Source organism: Ascidia mentula, chromosome 5 (assembly GCF_947561715.1).
Source record: "Ascidia mentula chromosome 5, kaAscMent1.1, whole genome shotgun sequence".
Lineage (NCBI taxonomy): Eukaryota > Metazoa > Chordata > Ascidiacea > Phlebobranchia > Ascidiidae > Ascidia > Ascidia mentula.
Genome location: NC_138570.1, coordinates 8543586 through 8557409, shown reverse-complemented (window position 1 = coordinate 8557409; position 13824 = coordinate 8543586). Strand labels below are relative to the sequence as shown.

The following is a 13824-nucleotide window of genomic DNA, read 5'->3' as shown; positions in this document are numbered from 1 at the left end:
GTGGCGCCGTGGCTTAGTGGTAAAGCGCCTGTCTAGTAAACAGGAGATCCCGGGTTCGATCCCCGGCGGTGCCTATATTAATGTATTTGTAAGTATTACAGTGACCTAAATTTCGTGCATGTCTGATTTTGAACCGGAATAGCCTTACAAACTCTGAAGCGCAAGTCTCAAAAGATAACTGGTTTTAACAGATCAACCGACACAATGTGGTACTAAGTTGTGCACTATGCTGGCAACTAGCTGGTTTGTGGAAGATGGGCAACAAAGAAAATTGGAACATGTAGAGAAAAGTTTTCATCAGTGCGTTGAGCGGCTGAAGGTCGTGCGTCTCTGTGGCGCAATCGGTTAGCGCGTTCGGCTGTTAACCGAAAGGTTGGTGGTTCGAGCCCACCCAGGGACGTAATAATTTTTATATTCATCTCCTCCGAAAATGGTAGTTAACTATTTGCATGGGAGTTTCATTCGCATGTCAGGATGGCCGAGTGGTCTAAGGCGCCAGACTCAAGCTTCTATGCTGCACTGAATTACGGTGGTATGGGTGTTCTGGTCTCCGAATGGAGGCGTGGGTTCGAATCCCACTTCTGACAATCTTTTTTTATTTCAGGATATCTAATCTTTCTCTTCGGCTCCACTGCCAATAGCATTCCTCAAAGCTAGTATTTGATTCCACATTACTACAAGTATAATGTGATTATCTCAGTGTGCTAGTTGGTCTCTATAGCTCAGTGGTAGAGCACTGGTCTCGTAAACCAGGGGTCGCGAGTTCAAACCTCGCTGGAGGCAAGTGGCTAGAAATGTTTTTTCGAATTTATCTGCAGGAAATATATTATCTGTCGGTGTTGTTGTCGCCGTGCTGTACAACATGCACTGAAAATAAGAGCAAACCAGCTGCAGTGGCGCAATCGGTTAGCGCGCCGTACTTATATGACAGTTACGGAGACATGCGGAGGTTGTGAGTTCGAGCCTCACCTGGAGCAGCAAGTTTTAATACTGTTTCAATATCAAGTTGTAAGAACAAAGACTGAAGCATACTGTATTGCATGTGGCGCCGTGGCTTAGTGGTAAAGCGCCTGTCTAGTAAACAGGAGATCCCGGGTTCGATCCCCGGCGGTGCCTATTTTAATGTATTTGTAAGTATTACCAGTGACCTAAATTTCGTGCATGTCTGATTTTGAACCGGAATAGCCTTACAAACTCTGAAGCGCAAGTCTCAAAAGATAACTGGTTTTAACAGATCAACCGACACATTGTGGTACTAAGTTGTGCACTATGCTGGCAACTAGCTGGTTTGTGGAAGATGGGCAACAAAGAAAATTGGAACATGTAGAGAAAAGTTTTCATCAGTGCGTTGAGCGGCTGAAGGTCGTGCGTCTCTGTGGCGCAATCGGTTAGCGCGTTCGGCTGTTAACCGAAAGGTTGGTGGTTCGAGCCCACCCAGGGACGTAATAATTTTTATATTCATCTCCTCCGAAAATGGTAGTTAACTATTTGCATGGAAGTTTCATTCGCATGTCAGGATGGCCGAGTGGTCTAAGGCGCCAGACTCAAGCTTCTATGCTGCACTGAATTACGGTGGTATGGGTGTTCTGGTCTCCGAATGGAGGCGTGGGTTCGAATCCCACTTCTGACAATCTTTTTTTATTTGAGGATATCTAATCTTTCTCTTCTGCTCCCCTGCCAATAGCATTCCTCAAAGCTAATATTTGATTCCACATTACTACAAGTATAATGTGATTGTTTCAGTGTGCTAGTTGGTGTCTATAGCTCAGTGGTAGAGCACTGGTCTCGTAAACCAGGGGTCGCGAGTTCAAACCTCGCTGGAGGCAAGTGGCTAGAAATGTTTTTTCGAATTTATCTGCAGGAAATATATTATCTGCCGGTGTTGTTGTCGCCGTGCTGTACAACATGCACTGAAAATAAGAGCAAACCAGCTCCAGTGGCGCAATCGGTTAGCGCGCCGTACTTATATGACAGTTACGGAGACATGCGGAGGTTGTGAGTTCGAGCCTCACCTGGAGCAGCAAGTTTTAATACAGTTTCAATATCAAGTTGTAAGAACAAAGACTGAAGCATACTGTATTGCATGTGGCGCCGTGGCTTAGTGGTAAAGCGCCTGTCTAGTAAACAGGAGATCCCGGGTTCGATCCCCGGCGGTGCCTATTTTAATGTATTTGTAAGTATTACAGTGACCTAAATTTCGTGCATGTCTGATTTTGAACCGGAATAGCCTTACAAACTCTGAAGCGCAAGTCTCAAAAGATAACTGGTTTTAACAGATCAACCGACACAATGTGGTACTGAGTTGTGCACAATGCTGGCAACTAGCTGGTTTGTGGAAGATGGGCAACAAAGTAAATTGGAAAATGTAGAGAAAAGTTTTCATCAGTGCGTTGAGCGGCTGAAGGTCGTGCGTCTCTGTGGCGCAATCGGTTAGCGCGTTCGGCTGTTAACCGAAAGGTTGGTGGTTCGAGCCCACCCAGGAACGTAATAATTTTTATATTCATCTCCTACGAAAATGGTAGTTAACTATTTGCATGGAAGGTTCATTCGCATGTCAGGATGGCCGAGTGGTCTAAGGCGCCAGACTCAAGCTTCTATGCTGCACTGAATTACGGTGGTATGGGTGTTCTGGTCTCCGAATGGAGGCGTGGGTTCGAATCCCACTTCTGACAATCTTTTTTTATCTGAGGATATCTTCTAATCTTTCTCTTCGGCTCCCCTGCCAATAGCATTCCTCAAAGCTAATATTTGATTCCACATTACTACAAGTATAATGTGATTGTTCCAGTGTGCTAGTTGGTCTCTATAGCTCAGTGATAGAGCACTGGTCTCGTAAACCAGGGGTCGCGAGTTCAAACCTCGCTGGAGGCAAGTGGCTAGAAATGTTTTTTCGAATTTATCTGCAGGAAATATATTATCTGTCGGTGTTGTTGTCGCCGTGCTGTACAACATGCACTGAAAATAAGAGCAAACCAGCTCCAGTGGCGCAATCGGTTAGCGCGCCGTACTTATATGACAGTTACGGAGACATGCGGAGGTTGTGAGTTCGAGCCTCACCTGGAGCAGCAAGTTTTAATACTGTTTCAATATCAAGTTGTAAGAACAAAGACTGAAGCATACTGTATTGCATGTGGCGCCGTGGCTTAGTGGTAAAGCGCCTGTCTAGTAAACAGGAGATCCCGGGTTCGATCCCCGGCGGTGCCTATTTTAATCTATTTGTAAGTATTACAGTGACCTAAATTTCGTGCATGTCTGATTTTGAACCGGAATAGCCTTACAAACTCTGAAGCGCAAGTCTCAAAAGATAACTGGTTTTAACAGATCAACCGACACAATGTGGTACTAAGTTGTGCACAATGCTGACAACTAGCTGGTTTGTGGAAGATGGGCAACAAAGAAAATTGGAACATGTAGAGAAAAGTTTTCATCAGTGCGTTGAGCGGCTGAAGGTCGTGCGTCTCTGTGGCGCAATCGGATAGCGCGTTCGGCTGTTAACCGAAAGGTTGGTGGTTCGAGCCCACCCAGGGACGTAATAATTTTTATATTCATCTCCTCCGAAAATGGTAGTTAACTATTTGCATGGAAGTTTCATTCGCATGTCAGGATGGCCGAGTGGTCTAAGGCGCCAGACTCAAGCTTCTATGCTGCACTGAATTACGGTGGTATGGGTGTTCTGGTCTCCGAATGGAGGCGTGGGTTCGAATCCCACTTCTGACAATCTTTTTTTATTTGAGGATATCTAATCTTTCTCTTCGGCTCCACTGCCAATAGCATTCCTCAAAGCTAGTATTTGATTCCACATTACTACAAGTATAATGTGATTATCTCAGTGTGCTAGTTGGTCTCTATAGCTCAGTGGTAGAGCACTGGTCTCGTAAACCAGGGGTCGCGAGTTCAAACCTCGCTGCAGGCAAGTGGCTAGAAATGTTTTTTCGAATTTATCTGCAGGAAATATATTATCTGTCGGTGTTGTTGTCGCCGTGCTGTACAACATGCACTGAAAATAAGAGCAAACCAGCTCCAGTGGCGCAATCGGTTAGCGCGCCGTACTTATATGACAGTTACGGAGACATGCGGAGGTTGTGAGTTCGAGCCTCACCTGGAGCAGCAAGTTTTAATACTGTTTCAATATCAAGTTGTAAGTACAAAGACTGAAGCATACTGTATTGCATGTGGCGCCGTGGCTTAGTGGTAAAGCGCCTGTCTAGTAAACAGGAGATCCCGGGTTCGATCGCCGGCGGTGCCTATTTTAATGTATTTGTAAGTATTACAGTGACCTAAATTTCGTGCATGTCTGATTTTGAACCGGAATAGCCTTACAAACTCTGAAGCGCAAGTCTCAAAAGATAACTGGTTTTAACAGATCAACCGACACATTGTGGTACTAAGTTGTGCACTATGCTGGCAACTAGCTGGTTTGTGGAAGATGGGCAACAAAGAAAATTGGAACATGTAGAGAAAAGTTTTCATCAGTGCGTTGAGCGGCTGAAGGTCGTGCGTCTCTGTGGCGCAATCGGTTAGCGCGTTCGGCTGTTAACCGAAAGGTTGGTGGTTCGAGCCCACCCAGGGACGTAATAATTTTTATATTCATCTCCTCCGAAAATGGTAGTTAACTATTTGCATGGAAGTTTCATTCGCATGTCAGGATGGCCGAGTGGTCTAAGGCGCCAGACTCAAGCTTCTATGCTGCACTGAATTACGGTGGTATGGGTGTTCTGGTCTCCGAATGGAGGCGTGGGTTCGAATCCCACTTCTGACAATCTTTTTTTATTTGAGGATATCTAATCTTTCTCTTCGGCTCCCCTGCCAATAGCATTCCTCAAAGCTAATATTTGATTCCACATTACTACAAGTATAATGTGATTGTTTCAGTGTGCTGGTTGGTGTCTATAGCTCAGTGGTAGAGCACTGGTCTCGTAAACCAGGGGTCGCGAGTTCAAACCTCGCTGGAGGCAAGTGGCTAGAAATGTTTTTTCGAATTGATCTGCAGGAAATATATTATCTGTCGGTGTTGTTGTCGCCGTGCTGAACAACATGCACTGAAAATCAGAGCAAACCAGCTCCAGTGGCGCAATCGGTTAGCGCGCCGTACTTATATGACAGTTACGGAGACATGCGGAGGTTGTGAGTTCGAGCCTCACCTGGAGCAGCAAGTTTTAATACTGTTTCAATATCAAGTTGTAAGAACAAAGACTGAAGCATACTGTATTGCATGTGGCGCCGTGGCTTAGTGGTAAAGCGCCTGTCTAGTAAACAGGAGATCCCGGGTTCGATCCCCGGCGGTGCCTATTTTAATGTATTTGTAAGTATTACAGTGACCTAAATTTCGTGCATGTCTGATTTTGAACCGGAATAGCCTTACAAACTCTGAAGCGCAAGTCTCAAAAGATAACTGGTTTTAACAGATCAACCGACACAATGTGGTACTGAGTTGTGCACAATGCTGGCAACTAGCTGGTTTGTGGAAGATGGGCAACAAAGTAAATTGGAAAATGTAGAGAAAAGTTTTCATCAGTGCGTTGAGCGGCTGAAGGTCGTGCGTCTCTGTGGCGCAATCGGTTAGCGCGTTCGGCTGTTAACCGAAAGGTTGGTGGTTCGAGCCCACCCAGGGACGTAATAATTTTTATATTCATCTCCTACGAAAATGGTAGTTAACTATTTGCATGGAAGTTTCATTCGCATGTCAGGATGGCCGAGTGGTCTAAGGCGCCAGACTCAAGCTTCTATGCTGCACTGAATTACGGTGGTATGGGTGTTCTGGTCTCCGAATGGAGGCGTGGGTTCGAATCCCACTTCTGACAATCTTTTTTTATCTGAGGATATCTAATCTTTCTCTTCGGCTCCCCTGCCAATAGCATTCCTCAAAGCTAATATTTGATTCCACATTACTACAAGTATAATGTGATTGTTCCAGTGTGCTAGTTGGTCTCTATAGCTCAGTGATAGAGCACTGGTCTCGTAAACCAGGGGTCGCGAGTTCAAACCTCGCTGGAGGCAAGTGGCTAGAAATATTTTTTCGAATTTATCTGCAGGAAATATATTATCTGTCGGTGTTGTTGTCGCCGTGCTGTACAACATGCACTGAAAATAAGAGCAAACCAGCTCCAGTGGCGCAATCGGTTAGCGCGCCGTACTTATATGACAGTTACGGAGACATGCGGAGGTTGTGAGTTCGAGCCTCATCTGGAGCAGCAAGTTTTAATACTGTTTCAATATCAAGTTGTAAGAACAAAGACTGAAGCATACTGTATTGCATGAGGCGCCGTGGCTTAGTGGTAAAGCGCCTGTCTAGTAAACAGGAGATCCCGGGTTCGATCCCCGGCGGTGCCTATTTTAATGTATTTGTATGTATTACAGTGACCTAAATTTCGTGCATGTCTGATTTTGAACCGGAATAGCCTTACAAACTCTGAAGCGCAAGTCTCAAAAGATAACTGGTTCTAACAGATCAACCGACACAATGTGGTACAAGTTGTGCACAATGCTGACAACTAGCTGGTTTGTGGAAGATGGGCAACAAAGAAAATTGGAACATGTAGAGAAAAGTTTTCATCAGTGCGTTGAGCGGCTGAAGGTCGTGCGTCTCTGTGGCGCAATCGGTTAGCGCGTTCGGCTGTTAACCGAAAGGTTGGTGGTTCGAGCCCACCCAGGGACGTAATAATTTTTATATTCATCTCCTCCGAAAATGGTAGTTAACTATTTGCATGGAAGTTTCATTCGCATGTCAGGATGGCCGAGTGGTCTAAGGCGCCAGACTCAAGCTTCTATGCTGCACTGAATTACGGTGGTATGGGTGTTCTGGTCTCCGAATGGAGGCGTGGGTTCGAATCCCACTTCTGACAATCTTTTTTTATTTGAGGATATCTAATCTTTCTCTTCGGCTCCCCTGCCAATAGCATTCCTCAAAGCTAATATTTGATTCCACATTACTACAAGTATAATGTGATTATCTCAGTGTGCTAGTTGGTCTCTATAGCTCAGTGGTAGAGCACTGGTCTCGTAAACCAGGGGTCGCGAGTTCAAACCTCGCTGGAGGCAAGTGGCTAGAAATGTTTTTTCGAATTTATCTGCAGGAAATATATTATCTGTCGGTGTTGTTGTCGCCGTGCTGTACAACATGCACTGAAAATAAGAGCAAACCAGCTCCAGTGGCGCAATCGGTTAGCGCGCCGTACTTATATGACAGTTACGGAGACATGCGGAGGTTGTGAGTTCGAGCCTCACCTGGAGCAGCAAGTTTTAATACTGTTTCAATATCAAGTTGTAAGAACAAAGACTGAAGCATACTGTATTGCATGTGGCGCCGTGGCTTAGTGGTAAAGCGCCTGTCTAGTAAACAGGAGATCCCGGGTTCGATCCCCGGCGGTGCCTATTTTAATGTATTTGTAAGTATTACCAGTGACCTAAATTTCGTGCATGTCTGATTTTGAACCGGAATAGCCTTACAAACTCTGAAGCGCAAGTCTCAAAAGATAACTGGTTTTAACAGATCAACCGACACAATGTGGTACTAAGTTGTGCACTATGCTGGCAACTAGCTGGTTTGTGGAAGATGGGCAACAAAGAAAATTGGAACATGTAGAGAAAAGTTTTCATCAATGCGTTGAGCGGCTGAAGGTCGTGCGTCTCTGTGGCGCAATCGGTTAGCGCGTTCGGCTGTTAACCGAAAGGTTGGTGGTTCGAGCCCACCCAGGGACGTAATAATTTTTATATTCATCTCCTCCGAAAATGGTAGTTAACTATTTGCATGGAAGTTTCATTCGCATGTCAGGATGGCCGAGTGGTCTAAGGCGCCAGACTCAAGCTTCTATGCTGCACTGAATTACGGTGGTATGGGTGTTCTGGTCTCCGAATGGAGGCGTGGGTTCGAATCCCACTTCTGACAATCTTTTTTTATTTGAGGATATCTAATCTTTCTCTTCGGCTCCACTGCCAATAGCATTCCTCAAAGCTAATATTTGATTTCACATTACTACAAGTATAATGTGATTGTTTCAGTGTGCTAGTTGGTCTCTATAGCTCAGTGGTAGAGCACTGGTCTCGTAAACCAGGGGTCGCGAGTTCAAACCTCGCTGGAGGCAAGTGGCTAGAAATGTTTTTTCGAATTTATCTGCAGGAAATATATTATCTGCCGGTGTTGTTGTCGCCGTGCTGTACAACATGCACTGAAAATAAGAGCAAACCAGCTCCAGTGGCGCAATCGGTTAGCGCGCCGTACTTATATGACAGTTACGGAGACATGCGGAGGTTGTGAGTTCGAGCCTCACCTGGAGCAGCAAGTTTTAATACAGTTTCAATATCAAGTTGTAAGAACAAAGACTGAAGCATACTGTATTGCATGTGGCGCCGTGGCTTAGTGGTAAAGCGCCTGTCTAGTAAACAGGAGATCCCGGGTTCGATCCCCGGCGGTGCCTATTTTAATGTATTTGTAAGTATTACAGTGACCTAAATTTCGTGCATGTCTGATTTTGAACCGGAATAGCCTTACAAACTCTGAAGCGCAAGTCTCAAAAGATAACTGGTTTTAACAGATCAACCGACACAATGTGGTACTGAGTTGTGCACAATGCTGGCAACTAGCTGGTTTGTGGAAGATGGGCAACAAAGTAAATTGGAAAATGTAGAGAAAAGTTTTCATCAGTGCGTTGAGCGGCTGAAGGTCGTGCGTCTCTGTGGCGCAATCGGTTAGCGCGTTCGGCTGTTAACCGAAAGGTTGGTGGTTCGAGCCCACCCAGGGACGTAATAATTTTTATATTCATCTCCTCCGAAAATGGTAGTTAACTATTTGCATGGAAGGTTCATTCGCATGTCAGGATGGCCGAGTGGTCTAAGGCGCCAGACTCAAGCTTCTATGCTGCACTGAATTACGGTGGTATGGGTGTTCTGGTCTCCGAATGGAGGCGTGGGTTCGAATCCCACTTCTGACAATCTTTTTTTATCTGAGGATATCTAATCTTTCTCTTCGGCTCCCCTGCCAATAGCATTCCTCAAAGCTAATATTTGATTCCACATTACTACAAGTATAATGTGATTGTTCCAGTGTGCTAGTTGGTCTCTATAGCTCAGTGATAGAGCACTGGTCTCGTAAACCAGGGGTCGCGAGTTCAAACCTCGCTGGAGGCAAGTGGCTAGAAATGTTTTTTCGAATTTATCTGCAGGAAATATATTATCTGTCGGTGTTGTTGTCGCCGTGCTGTACAACATGCACTGAAAATAAGAGCAAACCAGCTCCAGTGGCGCAATCGGTTAGCGCGCCGTACTTATATGACAGTTACGGAGACATGCGGAGGTTGTGAGTTCGAGCCTCACCTGGAGCAGCAAGTTTTAATACTGTTTCAATATCAAGTTGTAAGAACAAAGACTGAAGCATACTGTATTGCATGTGGCGCCGTGGCTTAGTGGTAAAGCGCCTGTCTAGTAAACAGGAGATCCCGGGTTCGATCCCCGGCGGTGCCTATTTTAATCTATTTGTAAGTATTACAGTGACCTAAATTTCGTGCATGTCTGATTTTGAACCGGAATAGCCTTACAAACTCTGAAGCGCAAGTCTCAAAAGATAACTGGTTTTAACAGATCAACCGACACAATGTGGTACTAAGTTGTGCACAATGCTGACAACTAGCTGGTTTGTGGAAGATGGGCAACAAAGAAAATTGGAACATGTAGAGAAAAGTTTTCATCAGTGCGTTGAGCGGCTGAAGGTCGTGCGTCTCTGTGGCGCAATCGGTTAGCGCGTTCGGCTGTTAACCGAAAGGTTGGTGGTTCGAGCCCACCCAGGGACGTAATAATTTTTATATTCATCTCCTCCGAAAATGGTAGTTAACTATTTGCATGGAAGTTTCATTCGCATGTCAGGATGGCCGAGTGGTCTAAGGCGCCAGACTCAAGCTTCTATGCTGCACTGAATTACGGTGGTATGGGTGTTCTGGTCTCCGAATGGAGGCGTGGGTTCGAATCACACTTCTGACAATCTTTTTTTATTTGAGGATATCTAATCTTTCTCTTCGGCTCCACTGCCAATAGCATTCCTCAAAGCTAGTATTTGATTCCACATTACTACAAGTATAATGTGATTATCTCAGTGTGCTAGTTGGTCTCTATAGCTCAGTGGTAGAGCACTGGTCTCGTAAACCAGGGGTCGCGAGTTCAAACCTCGCTGCAGGCAAGTGGCTAGAAATGTTTTTTCGAATTTATCTGCAGGAAATATATTATCTGTCGGTGTTGTTGTCGCCGTGCTGTACAACATGCACTGAAAATAAGAGCTAACCAGCTCCAGTGGCGCAATCGGTTAGCGCGCCGTACTTATATGACAGTTACGGAGACATGCGGAGGTTGTGAGTTCGAGCCTTACCTGGAGCAGCAGTTTTAATACTGTTTCAATATCAAGTTGTAAGAACAAAGACTGAAGCATACTGTATTGCATGTGGCGCCGTGGCTTAGTGGTAAAGCGCCTGTCTAGTAAACAGGAGATCCCAGGTTCGATCCCCGGCGGTGCCTATTTTAATGTATTTGTAAGTATTACAGTGACCTAAATTTCGTGCATGTCTGATTTTGAACCGGAATAGCCTTACAAACTCTGAAGCGCAAGTCTCAAAAGATAACTGGTTTTAACAGATCAACCGACACAATGTGGTACTAAGTTGTGCACAATGCTGGCAACTAGCTGGTTTGTGGAAGATGGGCAACAAAGAAAATTGGAACATGTAGAGAAAAGTTTTCATCAGTGCGTTGAGCGGCTGAAGGTCGTGCGTCTCTGTGGCGCAATCGGTTATTGCGTTCGGCTGTTAACCGAAAGGTTGGTGGTTCGAGCCCAACCAGGGACGTAATAATTTTTATATTCATCTCCTCCGAAAATGGTAGTTAACTATTTGCATGGAAGTTTCATTCGCATGTCAGGATGGCCGAGTGGTCTAAGGCGCCAGACTCAAGCTTCTATGCTGCACTGAATTACGGTGGTATGGGTGTTCTGGTCTCCGAATGGAGGCGTGGGTTCGAATCCCACTTCTGACAATCTTTTTTTATTTGAGGATATCTAATCTTTCTCTTCGGCTCCCCTGCCAACAGCATTCCTCAAAGCTAATATTTGATTCCACATTACTACAAGTATAATGTGATTGTTTCAGTGTGCTAGTTGGTCTCTATAGCTCAGTGGTAGAGCACTGGTCTCGTAAACCAGGGGTCGCGAGTTCAAACCTCGCTGGAGGCAAGTGGCTAGAAATGTTTTTTCGAATTTATCTGCAGGAAATATATTATCTGTCGGTGTTGTTGTCGCCGTGCTGTACAACATGCACTGAAAATAAGAGCAAACCAGCTCCAGTGGCGCAATCGGTTAGCGCGCCGTACTTATATGACAGTTACGGAGACATGCGGAGGTTGTGAGTTCGAGCCTCACCTGGAGCAGCAAGTTTTAATACTGTTTCAATATCAAGTTGTAAGAACAAAGACTGAAGCATACTGTATTGCATGTGGCGCCGTGGCTTAGTGGTAAAGCGCCTGTCTAGTAAACAGGAGATCCCGGGTTCGATCCCCGGCGGTGCCTATTTTAATGTATTTGTAAGTATTACAGTGACCTAAATTTCGTGCATGTCTGATTTTGAACCGGAATAGCCTTGCAAACTCTGAAGCGCAAGTCTCAAAAGATAACTGGTTTTAACAGATCAACCGACACAATGTGGTACTAAGTTGTGCACTATGCTGGCAACAATCTGGTTTGTGGAAGATGGGCAACAAAGAAAATTGGAACATGTAGAGAAAAGTTTTCATCAGTGCGTTGAGCGGCTGAAGGTCGTGCGTCTCTGTGGCGCAATCGGTTAGCGCGTTCGGCTGTTAACCGAAAGATTGGTGGTTCGAACCCACCCAGGGACGTAATAATTTTTATATTCATCTCCTCCGAAAATGGTAGTTTACTATTTGCATGGAAGTTTCATTCGCATGTCAGGATGGCCGAGTGGTCTAAGGCGCCAGACTCAAGCTTCTATGCTGCACTGAATTACGGTGGTATGGGTGTTCTGGTCTCCGAATGGAGGCGTGGGTTCGAATCCCACTTCTGACAATCTTTTTTTATTTGAGGATATCTAATCTTTCTCTTCGGCTCCCCTGCCAATAGCATTCCTCAAAGCTAATATTTGATTCCACATTACTACAAGTATAATGTGATTGTTCCAGTGTGCTAGTTGGTCTCTATAGCTCAGTGGTAGAGCACTGGTCTCGTAAACCAGGGGTCGCGAGTTCAAACCTCGCTGGAGGCAAGTGGCTAGAAATGTTTTTTCGAATTTATCTGCAGGAAATATATTATCTGTCGGTGTTGTTGTCGCCGTGCTCTACAACATGCACTGAAAATAAGAGCAAACCAGCTCCAGTGGCGCAATCGGTTAGCGCGCCGTACTTATATGACAGTTGCGGAGACATGCGGAGGTTGTGAGTTCGAGCCTCACCTGGAGCAGCAAGTTTTAATACTGTTTCAATATCAAGTTGTAAGAACAAAGACTGAAGCATACTGTATTGCATGTGGCGCCGTGGCTTAGTGGTAAAGCGCCTGTCTAGTAAACAGGAGATCCCGGGTTCGATCCCCGGCGGTGCCTATTTTAATGTATTTGTAAGTATTACAGTGACCTAAATTTCGTGCATGTCTGATTTTAACCGGAATAGCCTTACAAACTCTGAAGCGCAAGTCTCAAAAGATAACTGGTTTTAACAGATCAACCGACACAATGTGGTACTAATTTGTGCACAATGCTGACAACTAGCTGGTTTGTGGAAGATAGGCAACAAAGAAAATTGGAACATGTAGAGAAAAGTTTTCATCAGTGCGTTGAGCGGCTGAAGGTCGTGCGTCTCTGTGGCGCAATCGGTTAGCGCGTTCGGCTGTTAACCGAAAGGTTGGTGGTTCGAGCCCACCCAGGGACGTAATAATTTTTATATTCATCTCCTCCGAAAATGGTAGTTAACTATTTGCATGGAAGGTTCATTCGCATGTCAGGATGGCCGAGTGGTCTAAGGCGCCAGACTCAAGCTTCTATGCTGCACTGAATTACGGTGGTATGGGTGTTCTGGTCTCCGAATGGAGGCGTGGGTTCGAATCCCACTTCTGACAATCTTTTTTTATTTGAGGATATCTAATCTTTCTCTTCGGCTCCACTGCCAATAGCATTCCTCAAAGCTAGTATTTGATTCCACATTACTACAAGTATAATGTGATTGTTTCAGTGTGCTAGTTGGTCTCTATAGCTCAGTGGTAGAGCACTGGTCTCGTAAACCAGGGGTCGCGAGTTCAAACCTCGCTGGAGGCAAGTGGCTAGAAATGTTTTTTCGAATTTATCTGCAGGAAATATATTATCTGTCGGTGTTGTTGTCGCCGTGCTGTACAACATGCACTGAAAATAAGAGCAAACCAGCTCCAGTGGCGCAATCGGTTAGCGCGCCGTACTTATATGACAGTTACGGAAACATGCGGAGGTTGTGAGTTCGAGCCTCACCTGGAGCAGCAAGTTTTAATACTGTTTCAATATCAAGTTGTAAGAACAAAGACTGAAGCATACTGTATTGCATGTGGCGCCGTGGCTTAGTGGTAAAGCGCCTGTCTAGTAAACAGGAGATCCCGGGTTCGATCCCCGGCGGTGCCTATTTTAATCTATTTGTAAGTATTACAGTGACCTAAATTTCGTGCATGTCTGATTTTGAACCGGAATAGCCTTACAAACTCTGAAGCGCAAGTCTCAAAAGATAACTGGTTTTAACAGATCAACCGACACAATGTGGTACTAAGTTGTGCACAATGCTGGCAACTAGCTGGTTTGTGGAAGATGGGCAACAAAGAAAATTGGA

General features: G+C 45.1%; 66 non-coding genes across 66 annotated transcripts; all 66 read left to right on the top strand.

Moving 5' to 3' along the window:
* Window positions 1–2: 2 nt before the first annotated feature.
* Window positions 3–74, top strand: Trnat-agu (transfer RNA threonine (anticodon AGU)). The gene has a single exon. It is a non-coding gene; the product is annotated as a tRNA-Thr (tRNA).
* Window positions 75–326: 252 nt separating this feature from the next.
* Trnan-guu (transfer RNA asparagine (anticodon GUU)) lies at window positions 327–400 on the top strand. The gene has a single exon. It is a non-coding gene; the product is annotated as a tRNA-Asn (tRNA).
* A 68-nt stretch (window positions 401–468) lies between these two features.
* On the top strand, window positions 469–587 carry Trnal-caa (transfer RNA leucine (anticodon CAA)). The gene is made up of 2 exons: window positions 469–506; window positions 542–587. It is a non-coding gene; the product is annotated as a tRNA-Leu (tRNA).
* A 124-nt stretch (window positions 588–711) lies between these two features.
* Window positions 712–783, top strand: Trnat-cgu (transfer RNA threonine (anticodon CGU)). Its single transcript has one exon. It is a non-coding gene; the product is annotated as a tRNA-Thr (tRNA).
* A 104-nt stretch (window positions 784–887) lies between these two features.
* Trnai-uau (transfer RNA isoleucine (anticodon UAU)) lies at window positions 888–977 on the top strand. Its single transcript is given in 2 exon segments — window positions 888–925; window positions 942–977. It is a non-coding gene; the product is annotated as a tRNA-Ile (tRNA).
* Window positions 978–1044: 67 nt separating this feature from the next.
* Trnat-agu (transfer RNA threonine (anticodon AGU)) lies at window positions 1045–1116 on the top strand. Its single transcript has one exon. It is a non-coding gene; the product is annotated as a tRNA-Thr (tRNA).
* Window positions 1117–1369: 253 nt separating this feature from the next.
* Window positions 1370–1443, top strand: Trnan-guu (transfer RNA asparagine (anticodon GUU)). The gene has a single exon. It is a non-coding gene; the product is annotated as a tRNA-Asn (tRNA).
* Window positions 1444–1511: 68 nt separating this feature from the next.
* On the top strand, window positions 1512–1630 carry Trnal-caa (transfer RNA leucine (anticodon CAA)). Its single transcript has 2 exons — window positions 1512–1549; window positions 1585–1630. It is a non-coding gene; the product is annotated as a tRNA-Leu (tRNA).
* Window positions 1631–1754: 124 nt separating this feature from the next.
* Trnat-cgu (transfer RNA threonine (anticodon CGU)) lies at window positions 1755–1826 on the top strand. The gene has a single exon. It is a non-coding gene; the product is annotated as a tRNA-Thr (tRNA).
* Window positions 1827–1930: 104 nt separating this feature from the next.
* Trnai-uau (transfer RNA isoleucine (anticodon UAU)) lies at window positions 1931–2020 on the top strand. Its single transcript is given in 2 exon segments — window positions 1931–1968; window positions 1985–2020. It is a non-coding gene; the product is annotated as a tRNA-Ile (tRNA).
* Window positions 2021–2087: 67 nt separating this feature from the next.
* On the top strand, window positions 2088–2159 carry Trnat-agu (transfer RNA threonine (anticodon AGU)). Its single transcript has one exon. It is a non-coding gene; the product is annotated as a tRNA-Thr (tRNA).
* Window positions 2160–2411: 252 nt separating this feature from the next.
* On the top strand, window positions 2412–2485 carry Trnan-guu (transfer RNA asparagine (anticodon GUU)). Its single transcript has one exon. It is a non-coding gene; the product is annotated as a tRNA-Asn (tRNA).
* A 68-nt stretch (window positions 2486–2553) lies between these two features.
* On the top strand, window positions 2554–2672 carry Trnal-caa (transfer RNA leucine (anticodon CAA)). Its single transcript has 2 exons — window positions 2554–2591; window positions 2627–2672. It is a non-coding gene; the product is annotated as a tRNA-Leu (tRNA).
* A 127-nt stretch (window positions 2673–2799) lies between these two features.
* Trnat-cgu (transfer RNA threonine (anticodon CGU)) lies at window positions 2800–2871 on the top strand. Its single transcript has one exon. It is a non-coding gene; the product is annotated as a tRNA-Thr (tRNA).
* A 104-nt stretch (window positions 2872–2975) lies between these two features.
* On the top strand, window positions 2976–3065 carry Trnai-uau (transfer RNA isoleucine (anticodon UAU)). The gene is given in 2 exon segments: window positions 2976–3013; window positions 3030–3065. It is a non-coding gene; the product is annotated as a tRNA-Ile (tRNA).
* Window positions 3066–3132: 67 nt separating this feature from the next.
* Trnat-agu (transfer RNA threonine (anticodon AGU)) lies at window positions 3133–3204 on the top strand. Its single transcript has one exon. It is a non-coding gene; the product is annotated as a tRNA-Thr (tRNA).
* Window positions 3205–3456: 252 nt separating this feature from the next.
* On the top strand, window positions 3457–3530 carry Trnan-guu (transfer RNA asparagine (anticodon GUU)). The gene has a single exon. It is a non-coding gene; the product is annotated as a tRNA-Asn (tRNA).
* Window positions 3531–3598: 68 nt separating this feature from the next.
* On the top strand, window positions 3599–3717 carry Trnal-caa (transfer RNA leucine (anticodon CAA)). Its single transcript has 2 exons — window positions 3599–3636; window positions 3672–3717. It is a non-coding gene; the product is annotated as a tRNA-Leu (tRNA).
* Window positions 3718–3841: 124 nt separating this feature from the next.
* Window positions 3842–3913, top strand: Trnat-cgu (transfer RNA threonine (anticodon CGU)). Its single transcript has one exon. It is a non-coding gene; the product is annotated as a tRNA-Thr (tRNA).
* Window positions 3914–4017: 104 nt separating this feature from the next.
* Window positions 4018–4107, top strand: Trnai-uau (transfer RNA isoleucine (anticodon UAU)). Its single transcript is given in 2 exon segments — window positions 4018–4055; window positions 4072–4107. It is a non-coding gene; the product is annotated as a tRNA-Ile (tRNA).
* Window positions 4108–4174: 67 nt separating this feature from the next.
* Trnat-agu (transfer RNA threonine (anticodon AGU)) lies at window positions 4175–4246 on the top strand. Its single transcript has one exon. It is a non-coding gene; the product is annotated as a tRNA-Thr (tRNA).
* Window positions 4247–4498: 252 nt separating this feature from the next.
* Window positions 4499–4572, top strand: Trnan-guu (transfer RNA asparagine (anticodon GUU)). The gene has a single exon. It is a non-coding gene; the product is annotated as a tRNA-Asn (tRNA).
* Window positions 4573–4640: 68 nt separating this feature from the next.
* On the top strand, window positions 4641–4759 carry Trnal-caa (transfer RNA leucine (anticodon CAA)). Its single transcript has 2 exons — window positions 4641–4678; window positions 4714–4759. It is a non-coding gene; the product is annotated as a tRNA-Leu (tRNA).
* Window positions 4760–4883: 124 nt separating this feature from the next.
* Window positions 4884–4955, top strand: Trnat-cgu (transfer RNA threonine (anticodon CGU)). The gene has a single exon. It is a non-coding gene; the product is annotated as a tRNA-Thr (tRNA).
* Window positions 4956–5059: 104 nt separating this feature from the next.
* On the top strand, window positions 5060–5149 carry Trnai-uau (transfer RNA isoleucine (anticodon UAU)). Its single transcript is given in 2 exon segments — window positions 5060–5097; window positions 5114–5149. It is a non-coding gene; the product is annotated as a tRNA-Ile (tRNA).
* Window positions 5150–5216: 67 nt separating this feature from the next.
* On the top strand, window positions 5217–5288 carry Trnat-agu (transfer RNA threonine (anticodon AGU)). Its single transcript has one exon. It is a non-coding gene; the product is annotated as a tRNA-Thr (tRNA).
* Window positions 5289–5540: 252 nt separating this feature from the next.
* Trnan-guu (transfer RNA asparagine (anticodon GUU)) lies at window positions 5541–5614 on the top strand. Its single transcript has one exon. It is a non-coding gene; the product is annotated as a tRNA-Asn (tRNA).
* A 68-nt stretch (window positions 5615–5682) lies between these two features.
* On the top strand, window positions 5683–5801 carry Trnal-caa (transfer RNA leucine (anticodon CAA)). The gene is made up of 2 exons: window positions 5683–5720; window positions 5756–5801. It is a non-coding gene; the product is annotated as a tRNA-Leu (tRNA).
* Window positions 5802–5925: 124 nt separating this feature from the next.
* Window positions 5926–5997, top strand: Trnat-cgu (transfer RNA threonine (anticodon CGU)). Its single transcript has one exon. It is a non-coding gene; the product is annotated as a tRNA-Thr (tRNA).
* Window positions 5998–6101: 104 nt separating this feature from the next.
* On the top strand, window positions 6102–6191 carry Trnai-uau (transfer RNA isoleucine (anticodon UAU)). Its single transcript is given in 2 exon segments — window positions 6102–6139; window positions 6156–6191. It is a non-coding gene; the product is annotated as a tRNA-Ile (tRNA).
* Window positions 6192–6258: 67 nt separating this feature from the next.
* Trnat-agu (transfer RNA threonine (anticodon AGU)) lies at window positions 6259–6330 on the top strand. Its single transcript has one exon. It is a non-coding gene; the product is annotated as a tRNA-Thr (tRNA).
* A 251-nt stretch (window positions 6331–6581) lies between these two features.
* Window positions 6582–6655, top strand: Trnan-guu (transfer RNA asparagine (anticodon GUU)). The gene has a single exon. It is a non-coding gene; the product is annotated as a tRNA-Asn (tRNA).
* A 68-nt stretch (window positions 6656–6723) lies between these two features.
* Window positions 6724–6842, top strand: Trnal-caa (transfer RNA leucine (anticodon CAA)). Its single transcript has 2 exons — window positions 6724–6761; window positions 6797–6842. It is a non-coding gene; the product is annotated as a tRNA-Leu (tRNA).
* A 124-nt stretch (window positions 6843–6966) lies between these two features.
* On the top strand, window positions 6967–7038 carry Trnat-cgu (transfer RNA threonine (anticodon CGU)). Its single transcript has one exon. It is a non-coding gene; the product is annotated as a tRNA-Thr (tRNA).
* Window positions 7039–7142: 104 nt separating this feature from the next.
* On the top strand, window positions 7143–7232 carry Trnai-uau (transfer RNA isoleucine (anticodon UAU)). The gene is given in 2 exon segments: window positions 7143–7180; window positions 7197–7232. It is a non-coding gene; the product is annotated as a tRNA-Ile (tRNA).
* A 67-nt stretch (window positions 7233–7299) lies between these two features.
* On the top strand, window positions 7300–7371 carry Trnat-agu (transfer RNA threonine (anticodon AGU)). The gene has a single exon. It is a non-coding gene; the product is annotated as a tRNA-Thr (tRNA).
* A 253-nt stretch (window positions 7372–7624) lies between these two features.
* On the top strand, window positions 7625–7698 carry Trnan-guu (transfer RNA asparagine (anticodon GUU)). The gene has a single exon. It is a non-coding gene; the product is annotated as a tRNA-Asn (tRNA).
* Window positions 7699–7766: 68 nt separating this feature from the next.
* Window positions 7767–7885, top strand: Trnal-caa (transfer RNA leucine (anticodon CAA)). Its single transcript has 2 exons — window positions 7767–7804; window positions 7840–7885. It is a non-coding gene; the product is annotated as a tRNA-Leu (tRNA).
* A 124-nt stretch (window positions 7886–8009) lies between these two features.
* Trnat-cgu (transfer RNA threonine (anticodon CGU)) lies at window positions 8010–8081 on the top strand. Its single transcript has one exon. It is a non-coding gene; the product is annotated as a tRNA-Thr (tRNA).
* A 104-nt stretch (window positions 8082–8185) lies between these two features.
* On the top strand, window positions 8186–8275 carry Trnai-uau (transfer RNA isoleucine (anticodon UAU)). Its single transcript is given in 2 exon segments — window positions 8186–8223; window positions 8240–8275. It is a non-coding gene; the product is annotated as a tRNA-Ile (tRNA).
* A 67-nt stretch (window positions 8276–8342) lies between these two features.
* On the top strand, window positions 8343–8414 carry Trnat-agu (transfer RNA threonine (anticodon AGU)). Its single transcript has one exon. It is a non-coding gene; the product is annotated as a tRNA-Thr (tRNA).
* A 252-nt stretch (window positions 8415–8666) lies between these two features.
* Trnan-guu (transfer RNA asparagine (anticodon GUU)) lies at window positions 8667–8740 on the top strand. The gene has a single exon. It is a non-coding gene; the product is annotated as a tRNA-Asn (tRNA).
* Window positions 8741–8808: 68 nt separating this feature from the next.
* Trnal-caa (transfer RNA leucine (anticodon CAA)) lies at window positions 8809–8927 on the top strand. Its single transcript has 2 exons — window positions 8809–8846; window positions 8882–8927. It is a non-coding gene; the product is annotated as a tRNA-Leu (tRNA).
* A 124-nt stretch (window positions 8928–9051) lies between these two features.
* Trnat-cgu (transfer RNA threonine (anticodon CGU)) lies at window positions 9052–9123 on the top strand. Its single transcript has one exon. It is a non-coding gene; the product is annotated as a tRNA-Thr (tRNA).
* A 104-nt stretch (window positions 9124–9227) lies between these two features.
* On the top strand, window positions 9228–9317 carry Trnai-uau (transfer RNA isoleucine (anticodon UAU)). The gene is given in 2 exon segments: window positions 9228–9265; window positions 9282–9317. It is a non-coding gene; the product is annotated as a tRNA-Ile (tRNA).
* A 67-nt stretch (window positions 9318–9384) lies between these two features.
* On the top strand, window positions 9385–9456 carry Trnat-agu (transfer RNA threonine (anticodon AGU)). The gene has a single exon. It is a non-coding gene; the product is annotated as a tRNA-Thr (tRNA).
* A 252-nt stretch (window positions 9457–9708) lies between these two features.
* Window positions 9709–9782, top strand: Trnan-guu (transfer RNA asparagine (anticodon GUU)). The gene has a single exon. It is a non-coding gene; the product is annotated as a tRNA-Asn (tRNA).
* Window positions 9783–9850: 68 nt separating this feature from the next.
* Trnal-caa (transfer RNA leucine (anticodon CAA)) lies at window positions 9851–9969 on the top strand. The gene is made up of 2 exons: window positions 9851–9888; window positions 9924–9969. It is a non-coding gene; the product is annotated as a tRNA-Leu (tRNA).
* A 124-nt stretch (window positions 9970–10093) lies between these two features.
* Trnat-cgu (transfer RNA threonine (anticodon CGU)) lies at window positions 10094–10165 on the top strand. The gene has a single exon. It is a non-coding gene; the product is annotated as a tRNA-Thr (tRNA).
* A 104-nt stretch (window positions 10166–10269) lies between these two features.
* Trnai-uau (transfer RNA isoleucine (anticodon UAU)) lies at window positions 10270–10359 on the top strand. Its single transcript is given in 2 exon segments — window positions 10270–10307; window positions 10324–10359. It is a non-coding gene; the product is annotated as a tRNA-Ile (tRNA).
* Window positions 10360–10425: 66 nt separating this feature from the next.
* Trnat-agu (transfer RNA threonine (anticodon AGU)) lies at window positions 10426–10497 on the top strand. Its single transcript has one exon. It is a non-coding gene; the product is annotated as a tRNA-Thr (tRNA).
* A 252-nt stretch (window positions 10498–10749) lies between these two features.
* Trnan-guu (transfer RNA asparagine (anticodon GUU)) lies at window positions 10750–10823 on the top strand. The gene has a single exon. It is a non-coding gene; the product is annotated as a tRNA-Asn (tRNA).
* A 68-nt stretch (window positions 10824–10891) lies between these two features.
* On the top strand, window positions 10892–11010 carry Trnal-caa (transfer RNA leucine (anticodon CAA)). The gene is made up of 2 exons: window positions 10892–10929; window positions 10965–11010. It is a non-coding gene; the product is annotated as a tRNA-Leu (tRNA).
* Window positions 11011–11134: 124 nt separating this feature from the next.
* Window positions 11135–11206, top strand: Trnat-cgu (transfer RNA threonine (anticodon CGU)). The gene has a single exon. It is a non-coding gene; the product is annotated as a tRNA-Thr (tRNA).
* A 104-nt stretch (window positions 11207–11310) lies between these two features.
* On the top strand, window positions 11311–11400 carry Trnai-uau (transfer RNA isoleucine (anticodon UAU)). The gene is given in 2 exon segments: window positions 11311–11348; window positions 11365–11400. It is a non-coding gene; the product is annotated as a tRNA-Ile (tRNA).
* Window positions 11401–11467: 67 nt separating this feature from the next.
* Window positions 11468–11539, top strand: Trnat-agu (transfer RNA threonine (anticodon AGU)). The gene has a single exon. It is a non-coding gene; the product is annotated as a tRNA-Thr (tRNA).
* Window positions 11540–11791: 252 nt separating this feature from the next.
* Trnan-guu (transfer RNA asparagine (anticodon GUU)) lies at window positions 11792–11865 on the top strand. The gene has a single exon. It is a non-coding gene; the product is annotated as a tRNA-Asn (tRNA).
* A 68-nt stretch (window positions 11866–11933) lies between these two features.
* On the top strand, window positions 11934–12052 carry Trnal-caa (transfer RNA leucine (anticodon CAA)). The gene is made up of 2 exons: window positions 11934–11971; window positions 12007–12052. It is a non-coding gene; the product is annotated as a tRNA-Leu (tRNA).
* Window positions 12053–12176: 124 nt separating this feature from the next.
* On the top strand, window positions 12177–12248 carry Trnat-cgu (transfer RNA threonine (anticodon CGU)). Its single transcript has one exon. It is a non-coding gene; the product is annotated as a tRNA-Thr (tRNA).
* A 104-nt stretch (window positions 12249–12352) lies between these two features.
* On the top strand, window positions 12353–12442 carry Trnai-uau (transfer RNA isoleucine (anticodon UAU)). Its single transcript is given in 2 exon segments — window positions 12353–12390; window positions 12407–12442. It is a non-coding gene; the product is annotated as a tRNA-Ile (tRNA).
* A 67-nt stretch (window positions 12443–12509) lies between these two features.
* Trnat-agu (transfer RNA threonine (anticodon AGU)) lies at window positions 12510–12581 on the top strand. The gene has a single exon. It is a non-coding gene; the product is annotated as a tRNA-Thr (tRNA).
* A 251-nt stretch (window positions 12582–12832) lies between these two features.
* Window positions 12833–12906, top strand: Trnan-guu (transfer RNA asparagine (anticodon GUU)). Its single transcript has one exon. It is a non-coding gene; the product is annotated as a tRNA-Asn (tRNA).
* Window positions 12907–12974: 68 nt separating this feature from the next.
* On the top strand, window positions 12975–13093 carry Trnal-caa (transfer RNA leucine (anticodon CAA)). The gene is made up of 2 exons: window positions 12975–13012; window positions 13048–13093. It is a non-coding gene; the product is annotated as a tRNA-Leu (tRNA).
* Window positions 13094–13217: 124 nt separating this feature from the next.
* Window positions 13218–13289, top strand: Trnat-cgu (transfer RNA threonine (anticodon CGU)). Its single transcript has one exon. It is a non-coding gene; the product is annotated as a tRNA-Thr (tRNA).
* A 104-nt stretch (window positions 13290–13393) lies between these two features.
* On the top strand, window positions 13394–13483 carry Trnai-uau (transfer RNA isoleucine (anticodon UAU)). Its single transcript is given in 2 exon segments — window positions 13394–13431; window positions 13448–13483. It is a non-coding gene; the product is annotated as a tRNA-Ile (tRNA).
* Window positions 13484–13550: 67 nt separating this feature from the next.
* On the top strand, window positions 13551–13622 carry Trnat-agu (transfer RNA threonine (anticodon AGU)). The gene has a single exon. It is a non-coding gene; the product is annotated as a tRNA-Thr (tRNA).
* Window positions 13623–13824: the final 202 nt, after the last annotated feature.